General features: G+C 48.3%; 1 long non-coding RNA gene across 1 annotated transcript in view; it reads right to left on the bottom strand.

The window, feature by feature from the left end:
• Positions 1-589: 589 nt before the first annotated feature.
• LOC138067464 (uncharacterized) overlaps positions 590-11,965 on the bottom strand; it is an 88,819-nt gene continuing 77,443 nt past the window's right edge. Inside the window, exon 5 of the long non-coding RNA XR_011141444.1 lies at positions 590-5,052. This is a non-coding gene — a long non-coding RNA (uncharacterized lncRNA). The remainder of the gene's footprint in view (positions 5,053-11,965) is intronic.

The raw sequence follows: 11,965 nt of genomic DNA, 5'->3' as shown, positions 1-11,965 counted from the left end.
TTTTTTTTATTTTATGAAGGGCACATGTGTGCATTAACTTACCGAACATGTGCGTGTTTGCAGCTGCGCAGAGCGCCGCACCGGCAGCACGCAGACCATCCACAGCGTGCTCTTCCAAAGGCATTGGCTTCCACCGGCCGGGCGAAATTCTCTGACATGGTATGCAGAAGGTCAGGGTGATCGCAACGGTCTTTCCAGCCTTGCAATACACGCCGTTTGAAGTAAGGGAGATTATCTTTTTGCAGCAAAGAGACTGTTTGTGTAACACCACTAACTTTGGATACCATCCGTTAGAAAGCAATGCTAACACAGAATACGTGGCTTATTACATGACTAATACTGCTACTTTTAAAATCTCTCTTGTATGTTTTGGGCCAAAATTGCCCTGCCCCCAAACCCATGTTAAAATACAGTTAGAATACCAAATGCATCTATAGAGCTGTGTTTGCTTTTTCTCTCTCTCATCACACTGTCCTGCTTTTCTCTCATGTGATAAGTTCGTTTTCTTCTGGTTGCATTAGAGAGTACATCAAACCCACCACCGCTCAGCGGGTGTACTTTGGGGGGGGGGGGGGGGGTTGCACGAATATTGTACCAGTATTGTACTAGCGAGCAAAACCAGTCTCATCTGATCACGTCACCCTCTATTTGTGCCACAAGTGTCAGGAAGCTGGTCAAAACAAGGTGAACAGGCTACACTGCGTCACAGGCCGATAATCAGATTAAGTGGGTGGTTGCCCAGTTACGGCCATGATTATAGTCACCCTACGGTCTCGCTTTTAACTGTTTGTAACTGGGTCGCCGGTCTGGTATCAGAGGTGGAAAGAAGGACAAGGCTGAGAACCTGAGGCAAATTAGTTATTGCTGGAGATTAAACAAGGCTTCTGTAAGGTGCAAAATAAAAACTCCCAAGAAAGATATACAGTTATTTACATTTTCACATGCTCTGCTTTTTAATACTGTAAGGGATCATTACTATGGGCACAGTCATTTTTAAACTCTCTTTATATACACATATATTTACCTCAGCAGCAACCTATTAGGTAATCTATTAAAAGTAAAACTGAGGGAAATGAATGGGGCCTTTTCCTAGTATTTTATAGGTCATAATAAAGCAGGACCTTTCCTTCGACACTTTCTTGATTATTCAACTTGAAACCCATTTTTCACAGCTCTCAGATTTCATTGCTTCGTTGCCAGCTCGACGGGGACAGAGCATAAACTGTACAGCCTCAGCGCAGCTCCGGCTTGCGTTATAAGTCTGTGGGGTCCCACCGAGCAAGGGCGCAGAGGGAGAGATTTAATTCGGAGAGAGACAGGTCAGCGTGTGCAAGCAGCCCTGCTCACCTGCATCGGCCTAACTGAGGGGGCCGTATACTGAATTGCTGTAGGAACTAGCAATGTAAAAAATTGCCAAGATTTTTAAAATTCAGCATTTTAAAACCTGTGTGATAAATAAAGACGCAAACCTTCATCCCCACCCTTCTTTTGGCTTTTCAGAGGAAGCGCTGTGGGATTTCTTTGAACGCCGTGGGGACCTGGGGTGACGATGCCCCTCTCCTCGCCCGCCTCTCCACTGCAGTTTGAGCAGGCTCTCCATGCCTCTAACTTGTTATGGCTTATGCCAGTGACACAGAGGAAAGAGAAGCAGAGCTAGTGAGCCACATTAAATCATGAAGTACTTCCCTTTTTACCAACAATTTTAAGGGTAGAAAAAGTGGTCCCAAGTTTGCACAGAAATATATAATTAATGCAAAGGTGTCACATAATTAAGCTGCTTTATTATTTTGGGAGGGTGACCTTTTCCGTGCTTGAGATTTGTGTTCCCTGGTTTGGCATGTGTTCCTGTGTGAAGCTAGACACTTACTGCTCTTCTGCGACTCAGTTTTATCGTCTGTAAAGCACGTTTGATCCTATTATGATCTGAAACTGCATTAGGTAAACAATCAAAAGAACTCTGAAATTCCTGAAAAAAAGTACTGCCTTTTCTTCTAATGCAGCTTTGCCAACAGGGAGAGCCCCTCCAGTTCAGGGTCTCTGCCTTAAGAAATTAAAGCATTTAACACAAATTGTGTTAACATTGTATTGCATTGCATTGAACATAAATTACACTCTTTGCTCAGCCTGGGGACCAGAATAAATCGTGGTGCCAAGCAGAGCATGACGCCCGAGCAGTCGGTGATGCTGGCAGGGTGGGCTTTGCACCCTGCTCCCCTGCAAGCAAGGGGGAGGTTTGCTCCCAGCCACCCTGAGAAAGGCTTGCCTGAGGTGGCAGCTGTTGGTAAAAACACTGCAGGGAATTAAGAGCAGGAGAACCAGGAACCTGCTGGACCTGGCTCATCTGCAACAGCAGCAGCAGAGGCCGGGGCGCACACTACTGGATGAACTCTGCCTGTGCGCATGCTGTATTTCAAGCTCGTCAGCACATCCTTCACTGTCACTTCCCCTCAGCTTCCCATCTGGCACACACCTGCGTCTTGGTCTCAGCCCTTGGCCATGCAGATGCTCGAACACAGAAGTCCTTCCTTAGCAAGTCCAGAGAGGATAACAAATTAATTTCCCCCTGACTTCCCGGTCGGATCACCCCTTAATCCACTTCAGGCAAAATGACCTGGATTAGTTTAAACACTATAAATAGATGCTGTGGGTTATTCTAGTTGGTTTTGCCTGGACCAGGGTAGGGAGGGCTCACACAAATCAGTTTGCCAGGAGAGCTGAGCAGCGGCGATGGCTACAGCTGGAGGAGGAGGTACCACTTTCAGCTAGCACAGCTGGGTCTGGGATAGAACTTGTGGCCATGGCCCTCTGCCTGGCAGGAGAAAACTTTCTTCTTTCCTTTTCCAATATAGAAGAGAGGTTTTATCCTTGTAGGTTTGTGGGAGAGGCCTGGTAAATCCAAGAGAAAATTTACAATAAAACACAATCTTGCAATGCCATGGTTATTTTAATGTGGAGTTAGAGAAAAAGGAAACAAAGTAGAATGAGAGATGCTCACTGAAATTCAGCGTTGGCCAGGGAGGGTGGTGAAGGCCTTTGGGGATTGTCTAGGGAAAGCCGATAATGGGAAAGCTTGCAAAGTCCAAGCTTAATCTCTAGCGCTGCAGAAAAGTAATCCTCCTGCTTGACATTAATCTTTTCAATGGAGATAAAATGCCCTTATCTTCCATGTTGCTCATTAAGGCAGAAAGCAGGGCCTGTGGTCTTTATAGGCTCGATATGGAGCTGCAGAAATTCTTACGCTGACATCGTCTTTTTGCTGTCTCTTCTCCAGATTTCAGTATGGACTTGGCTCCCCTTGAGGATACCCTCCGCTGCTTTTTTCTAGGAAACACACCTATGAGTATTCCTAAAACAGTACCATTGCTTGAAATAAGAAATCTCTCTGGGCCCATTGGCAAATGTGACCATAACAGCCTTCCACTGAAAGTGCCGCTAGGACATCACGACGTTTGGGTCTAGCCAGTAGTGGGAACGACCCTAGTTAGCAGCTGCCTACCAGCAGGTCAGTGGTCTTGTGCTCAGCATCATGTGGTGGGTCCCAGTAATTTGGTTACTGCTGTCACAAGATAGGTACTTGTGTTGCTGAATGACAACAGCCTGATTAGCCTGGAGACAAAACCTTTGTTTTCCTTGCTGAAACAGAAGCAATACAACTTGTCCAAATGCAGTGCTTGACCCACAGCCTACCACATCTTCTGGTCTTCTGGATCAGGCCCATAAGCTCACCGCTTGTGTATCTCAGCCCATCTGCTATGTGTCTGCTGGGCAGAGAGAGGACTTCAAGACTCAGGCCTATCACTTCTCTCCAGCAAGACAGACACTGAAGAAATGCATCCACAGCAGTAACAGTCTGCCGAGCTGGTAGGGGACACACCAGTCACCTAGGCCTGCTAACAGGGAGAGCAACTTACATCCCATCAAATGGACAGAAGTGAAAAGAACAGGCACCCAAAATGCCTCTTTTTGACCCACAGCTCTTTCTTGAAATTTGTGATTTCTCTCCCTCCCCCCTTATTTCCTGTTCTGTTGCTGTTACTTTGCCTTCTGTAAAGAGAGGGGCTCTAAGAGTGAATACAACATATCACATACGCCCTAGTACCATGGTCTTGAGGCTGGGCTATTTAGGTGCTAGCCCAGCATCTCTGTAAGCTGCACGATAACATTTTGATATCGGTTCCTATGGAATTGGGAAGTGTTGAACTTCACTGTTTGAGATTTAACTCAAAGAATATAATCCTGTGTCCATCAGCAACCGAGCAGCAGCAGAGCAGCCCAGCCTGCCCAAAGTTTAAAAAGCAACCCTTGAAACAAACCTGAATTCACATGTCTTAATATGCATTAATTGAAACTAAAAATTTGTCCTCCTTGGGCCACCACAGCTATAAACACAATCAAAATTGTCAGGGTTTCCAACGAAATCTAGAACTTGTGAATAACAGAGAAACAGGAGGTAGCAAGGGCAGCAAGTAATCCAAGCTCCTGTATATCATATTGATTAAACACAAGGACTGCCCTTCAAGGAAGAGCCTTGCGTCAGGAGGGAGATGTATGGGCTCGTCTCGTAAGCCGCTTCCAGCTCTGCCAGCAGCGATCCAGGACATATGACCACATTGTTGCAGAGAAAAACAAATCTGCGTTCTGAGCCTCTCTCCAGTAAAGCAACCGTCTGGGAAGGATACATGTCTTAATGAACCCCTCAGGAACAGAAGACAAAAGCAAGTAACAAACAGCGTACTGCACAGATGGAAAGCATTTTGACAACGAATCCTTTGAAGTCAGATGATTTTTTGTTTGCACACAAAAGAAAAATTCACCTCTGCCTGGCAGCCTAGCAAAAGGTCACACAGCACTTGAGTCCCATAAGAGTCTAATTTCAAAGGCCCAAGTGATGCGGATTTCACCTCCTTACCATTGCTTTTTGTTGGCAGCAATTCCAGCTGTGCGTGGGCTGCTGTTTCTCTACACAGGATGCAGGAGCAAAGTATGACAAGTCGACGCTGCGATTTCCTTTGAGCACCAGATGCCCGCATCTGACATCGCTTGGATCTCCACCTTAGACAATGAGAGTAAATGAGCCTATTTAAAGCCTGTCCAAGCAGGTGCATGTTGCCCTTCAGCTATACACAAACACTTGGAAAGTACAATTAAAGCAAGAAGAAGAGAGGATGTGTTTTTCTTTGCAGCCCAAGCACAGGACACCTCTGCAACAGCGTGAAGAGCCGAGTGGGAGGAATACAGACTGATTCGTACCTGGCCTACACAAACCAGGCATGCTCTTTTTGGCCTCTCAACGGCAGGATTTCTCCCTGGTGTGATTGCAGGGCTGCCCTGGTGCTTCGCGTCCAGATCGGTCCTTGCGCGCCATCCTGGCAGCAGTGGCCTCAGCCAGACTTTGCTCAAGGGGATGACAATTTTCGGCATTGGATTTCAGATGTAAGTGGACATGGCTTGTCAGCCCCAGCTGATTTCACGGCAATCTGCTCTCTCTCCCTACAGATAGCAAGCAATATGTATTGAGATGCTTGCTTATTTTCAATGTGTAGTACTGGGGAAAGCATCAAGCGAGCTGATTTATGAGCATTCCTCAGCAATTATGAGATGACATGACCCTCGCCAGCCCCACCAGGCACTGCCACGCAGAGCAGCTGCCGTCTCGCAGCAGGCCAGGTGCCTCCTACCTGCCACCCTGAGCGCGCCGTGCAGCCGGTTCACAAATGTATTATGAAATCGGTTGTGTCTTCAGGCAAGAAACATAAATGCCAGGATCGTACTTGGATAGAGGCTGCATCAGCCCCAGCACCTGCCTGCTAAAAGCAGCGCTCTGAGAGCGCTTCCTCCCTGCTGCTGCTTCTTTATCCCCTCTTCGATCTTGGCACTTCCCATCGGCCGCACTAATGACCGATCTCACAGTCGGGTGTTTGCTATCCACAAGCAAAGCCCCTTTTTGGCTGGAAAGAGACACTGTGGAAAAGGCATTACTTCAGGTATTACCTGGCTAGGCACTGGCAGTTGGACAGAGGTGCAAGGTGCCCCTAAGCCAAACCCTTATTTTAACTAAATTTTGGAAATGAGTCTTCGTTCCTGTGCCACATGCTAGACACAGGCTGGTAGGGCAGGTACGAGCACCCTGGTGCTCGAGGCAGGTGGCCGTGCCCTGCTCCCTGCCATGGTCCTGGCCGCAGGGGCTCAGCCCTGCTACCTTCTACCTTGTGCTCTTTACTGTTCAGGAAGTAAGCCCGAAGGGGAATTTTGCAAATTCTTATCATCGCCTTTTATTACCAACCCACTTTGGCATAAGTGGGCTCAGTGATATTTTATGGGAGATTTCGCTAACAGCTGATCATCTTTCAAGTGCTGATAGTGGCAAATGCTCACCTGGGGATCCTCCTAACACACCGTCACCTCACCCTTATTAACAGGACTGTCTCCAAAGGCTGTTGGGCTCTGGTTATGCGCCTGCTGCACAAGGGTGAGGAGAAATTTATGGTCTTCCTATCTGGGAGTTACAAAGGTGTCAAAACAGAATAAAAGCCTAGGGCAAGACTGTGATTTTTAATTAGACAAATGGAAATACTGATGGACTCCTATGAAGAAACTGGAACTGTGCGAGTGTTTTTAAAGATGAGATTCCCTCCCAAGGATGGGCAGATCGGTGATGGATGGCCTGCCGTGCCAGCGTCCCCGCTCGCACTGCCGCATCCCTACCTGCTGTGAGCGTCAGTGCTCACAGGCAGCTGTGAGCAGCAGCGCACAAGCTCTGCAAAATTCGGCATCGTCTTTGGTTAAATTGACTGCAGGCGCTGAACGCCCAGAACTCAAAGTCCCCCAGCACCATGGATACTGCGCATCGCCAGAGACCGGGCCCCAAAAGCTGTTGTTCACCCAGGGAAAGGAAAGTCGCACAGTCTCATGTGGGGAGCTTCCTTATGCCCAGGCCGCGAAACGCCCAGAGCAATTGCAGCCAGCACACGACACGGCTTACCCTCCATGCTAGGAAATCTTTATCCTTGACCCGGGCACAAAGAGGGATAAGGGGGAACCAGGCAATAGGAATCAGCATTATAAGTAATTTATTCCATATAACAAGCTGTTATCCAGTAGCAATGACTTTAGATCACTACCCATTTTTAGTTGTCTTTGAGAGAGTGACCTCAAAGATGAGGTCTCCAGCATATTCCTGAACTCCTTTACAACAACAATTTCCTGAGCGGTTCTTGTTCCATTGCCCGTGGTGCATTATTACCTTTTCTGTTTATTTTATTTAGTTTTGTTACCACGCACTGAACTTTGAGTTTCCTGCCCTGCAGTCAGCGGGGACCCAGCTTTTTCATGTTTTCACAGCATAGTCACCCTGGGATGACAAATGCCTGAAATAAATGATGCATCAAGCCACCCTTTCATTACGTGGAGCCTGAACCTCCGAGTGCCCGAGGGCATGGCCCCCGCAGAGGTGGGTGCTGCAGGGCGCCAGGGGAATGCAGTGGCCCTGGGGAGGAGTGCAGGGAGCTGTTACATGTCTGCTCAGCTGTCTCTCATGTTGGGCTAACACAATCAGTATTGCCAGGAAGCAACATCAAGGGCAAATATCTTCCATGGCAAGAGCGGAAAATACACTTTTTTGGAAGCGCGCCATCATTTCAGGAGGCCCTAAGAGAGCTGGGATATGCTGAAAGAGCTGAACTGTTGCCAACAGACAAAGTCTTTATGGTACTCACCAACCGAGGGGGCAGACGCAAAGCTCTCACCACAGAAGCAATGCCATTTGCACGGGACCCTAGCAATGCCGCTGCTTGCTCACTCAATTCCCCATATCTACCCCGGAGCATTTGTCCATCTGCAGCTCACACTGCTGAGCTCCCGCTGCTGTGCACACCCTGGCAGGTTTGGGGCAACAGGGGACAGCACAGGCTACTCACGGAGCAGGAGCGACGGCCTGAGCCCTGGGCATGAGTCCTACACCATGGGACCACCCGGCTGGTCCCTGTGCCCCTGCTCACACTCCTGCTGTGGCGCTGGGAGTCGCTGCCCAGGGCTTGCATGGTCCCTGTGGAGGCCACCGCTCCCTGCAGCCTCCGTGATATCTGACATCTCTACAGCTGCTAAAAGCTGCTGCTTGGTCCCCCACACTGTGGTCCCTCCTGCTGTGCCTCCATCACTGGTTCTTCTGGAGCCCAGAAGTGCCTGTCACAATCAGCATCCTAGGCTGAAACTTCCCTTTCAATAGTCCACGGTGTAAAAGTAAAGGTTACAAATGGAGTTCTGCACACTTTTGACAACAGTAACATATATACCCCTTACCAGCCACAGCACTACCCACTGCTCAGCTCTTATTTCTGCTGCCGGTGCACCTACAGGCCCCCAGCACTGAGCAAGCTTCCCCCACCGCCAGCACCATGTGATGGAAGTACAGCCACAAAAACGATCGTGTCCCAAGGGACATGCAGATACCCAAGCAGAGTCTTGCCTTCCCTGTCACCAAAGCGCTGAGGTTGGGAAAGCTGGGTTTCTCAGCTCTGCCTCTCAAGGAGGCTCTTCAGGGTCACACTGCCCACCTGAACTCTGAGCTGCTGGAGTGGCACGGCCCAAGGCTACAGCAAGACAATTTCGCCTTAGATTGTTTTTCTAAGAGCTAGAGCTGAGGGCAGTTGAACCAGGGGTGCTCTGTAACCACAGAATTAGGTGCCTGCGATGACATCTGTGCACATGAGCAGCTGATTTCATCTTCCACCTGTAGCTTCAGTGGCAATGAATTTCCCTCACCTCTGGCATTTTTTTGAACTGGCCTTGAGATCGCCGCTTTCTGCCCTTCTTAATACAAACTCTCCACAGATACAAACACTCATAGCCAAACAGTGAGATTTGGGGAGCTCTATCTTAGTAGATGGCTAAAACTGTGGCTCTTCAAGATGCCAACGGACTTGCCAGAGAAATAAATGTCTTATCGGCTGAAGTGCTGGCTGATCCTGTGCCCAAACTGCCTGAAATGCTGGACCAGAAATGCTCGGCAGGGCACACAGGCGGATGCTCCTCGTCAGCAGCGCTTTGGCTAAAGGGCGCCTGTCCTGGCTTGTCAAGGTCACATCGGCCTGGTCACTACGGAGGAGGCTGGGCCAGGAACCACCTGTCATCAGCAACCATCGCTGCTGTGTCCTTCCCCACAGAAGTGCTGGAGACGCTGGGGAGCAAGTTGATATCTGGAATTTTCCTTATCTCCAGACTCTCCAGGATCTGGCTGTGTGAGGCAGCACGACACAGCCTCATGTACGAGTGTTTGCAACCCTCCCCCCGTGCTGAGCACGGGCTGTGCTGAGGCAGGACAGCCTGCGGGCTTCGAGTAGGAACATGCACATTTTATACTATTTACTTTCCAGCCCCGCTGTGCGGTTTCACTTTCTCCTCTGATGTTTTCCTTCAGAAGAGAGCGACATAGAGGTGGATAAGGTCAGCTCACACTCACTAATAGCAGCGACTCCGAGAAGCTGTCCTAGATCAGATCTGAAATGACAAGATGCGAAGAAGCCAAGGCACAGTCTGGCCTCAGGGTCTGAAACGGGTGTGTGCACATAGGTGCAGATACCAACTACTTCTGCCTCGTTCCTCCTTCCCTCCTCCGCCATCTGGAGTTGTCCCCAGAGCCTTCCTCGCGTGAGCTGGGGACTGAGAAAGCATTGCTTTTTTCACTGCTTTAGCATAGCATTAGGGGACTTTGCTATGAGCGCACGCATTTCCTAAGTGAGGGGTAAACCAGGGGCCAGCCACTGACCTTTAAAGTTCCCGTGACGCGTTGCCATAGGGGGCATTTTTCATTTTTGCTTCTTGATCAAATTTTTCTCCCTTACTTTGTTTCTTGGGAAGATGCTTCCCTTTCTGTCCTCCAGCTGCACCCCAGCAGTGTACCCATATATGTACTGCTTGAGGAACCTGCTAGTTGTTAGAAAGGAATCAAAGCTCCTTTAAATTAGGCAATAGAAAACATGGTTTTCTGGAAAGGAAGGCAAGGTTCTTACGCATACAACTAGGAAGCAAATTTGCAGCACAACATTAGTTATCTGGGACTCCTGGGACAAGGCAAGATCTGCCAGGGGCACATTAAGAAACGGCACTGGGAGTCTGGGAAGCAGCAGTAGCGATGCCAATGCTGCTGGTCTCCACAGGCTGAAGACCACGTGCCACCACTTAGTCGCTGGCTTCTTTGCATCATTGAAACTAAGTAACAATGAGTACAGTGATGAAATATTTTTACGGTGACATGGTCACCATAAGCAGCCCAGAGTCGCGAGCTCGCTTGGGGCAGCAGGCGGCACACAGTGCGAACAGCGAGAGTTTTCACCAACCCTGCTCGTGGTCTAGCTCAGCACCAATGTCGGACCACGTTGCTTCCCTACAAAACTCCTCGGAGCTGTCTTCCCCATTGACTCCTGTTCCTCTGCCCTTGTTGCAGAATAGGGTGCTTCAAGCCTGCAAAGCCTTAGTGTTTGGGGAACCTTCTCCTACCGTAAATAATGACAAGCTTTTTAAATAAAGCAACATCAGCCTAGCTCTTCAGCAAGCAATACTGACAGATGCATTGTTAGCCTGTCTGCAGAGGATGCAAAATTGCACCTCAGGTCTCTCCATCACCCCCACCTTCCTCCCCAAAAAAGAAAGCCTGGAGCAAAACCCTGTGCAGATGGACTTGCCTTCATTATGTTTTCCCTTCTGCTTTGAACTGCACAGTGCACAAGGTAGGTTGACCATGCAAGACTGAAACTAGTAATAAATATGTCATGTTGAGCAAATAAGACACAAAAATTGGAAGCAGTAAGGAAACCCTGTGGCACCAGAATGCTGAGGGGCCTTTGCTAAGTTGTTTTTCATAGTGACAGCATAGCCTGCATACACACGTAGTACAAAGGTGGATATATAGCATCTAAAATGCTCTGGCTCTGAATTTCCCCAGGAATCTTAAATCCTCGAGATCTGCGCCCCTCCCCCCCGCCCCAGTGCAGCCCTGCTCATCTGAAATCAAGAGGACAAATTACGTATAGATAGCTAACAATCGTCAGTGGAAATAGCAGGTATCATGACAGCAAGCATTTGAGAACGGGCTGAAGATATACTACATAAATATTATATCCACCCATCTCTTTTCTACTTCTAGACGCACTCCTGCTTTCCTTAGCTTGATCACTACAAGATGTTTCCCCATCCTCCTCCACTCCCCTCCCAAAAGAGTCCTCAAGTGAAAATGCAGAATGCAAGGCAATCAGGTTTTCAGGCATTTAGCCCCTTTTTCCACACACTTTTTCAGATCACTGCTTGACTTGTGCTGCTCCTCTTCCACCACCTGCCCACATAGCTCGGCCTGCGTCAGAGGGGCACAGGCGCTTTGGTGAGCCCCAGGCAAAAACAGACACAGCCCGTTGTGGTACGGTGCTTCAAGACCTTCCCTAAGCTGCCAAGGAAAAGAGACTGAGACAAACTGGTTCCCTGTTCTCCCCTTCTCCAAATACCCCTGACCCTCACCTTGTGAAGTAGTCTTATTTAATAAGGCTGTTGTATTATATATAAATTGTAAGAATAAATTCCAACTCTTCTCATTTCGCAAGCTCTTAATATTTCCTCAATCGGTTTTACACCAAACAGACCCATTATCAAGAGGTGATCTGTACTAGATCAGAATACACAGAATTATCCTTGCTTCTCCAACACTTCTTAGGAAGAAAAAAGACAAAGATTTTTTGGAAGGCTAAGAGAAAAAAAAGTATGTGGGCAAGGGACAAGCAAAACTGAAGTAAGGAAGAGCAGTACTCATTGTCTCATAAAATTCACCATATGTTGTGTGCCTTCATTACTTAAATCTTGTATGTGCTTGTTTGATGATTTAATCAGCTGCTGACTTCATTTCATACTGTTGCCAATTCATGACTTGGTTGATTTGATTTGAGTTGTAACCCTAACCCAAGGATTGCATTGCTCATTTTCA

Source organism: Struthio camelus, chromosome 5 (genome assembly GCF_040807025.1).
Source record: "Struthio camelus isolate bStrCam1 chromosome 5, bStrCam1.hap1, whole genome shotgun sequence".
Classification (NCBI taxonomy): Eukaryota; Metazoa; Chordata; class Aves; order Struthioniformes; family Struthionidae; genus Struthio; species Struthio camelus.
This window is presented reverse-complemented; position numbering and strand designations above follow the sequence as displayed.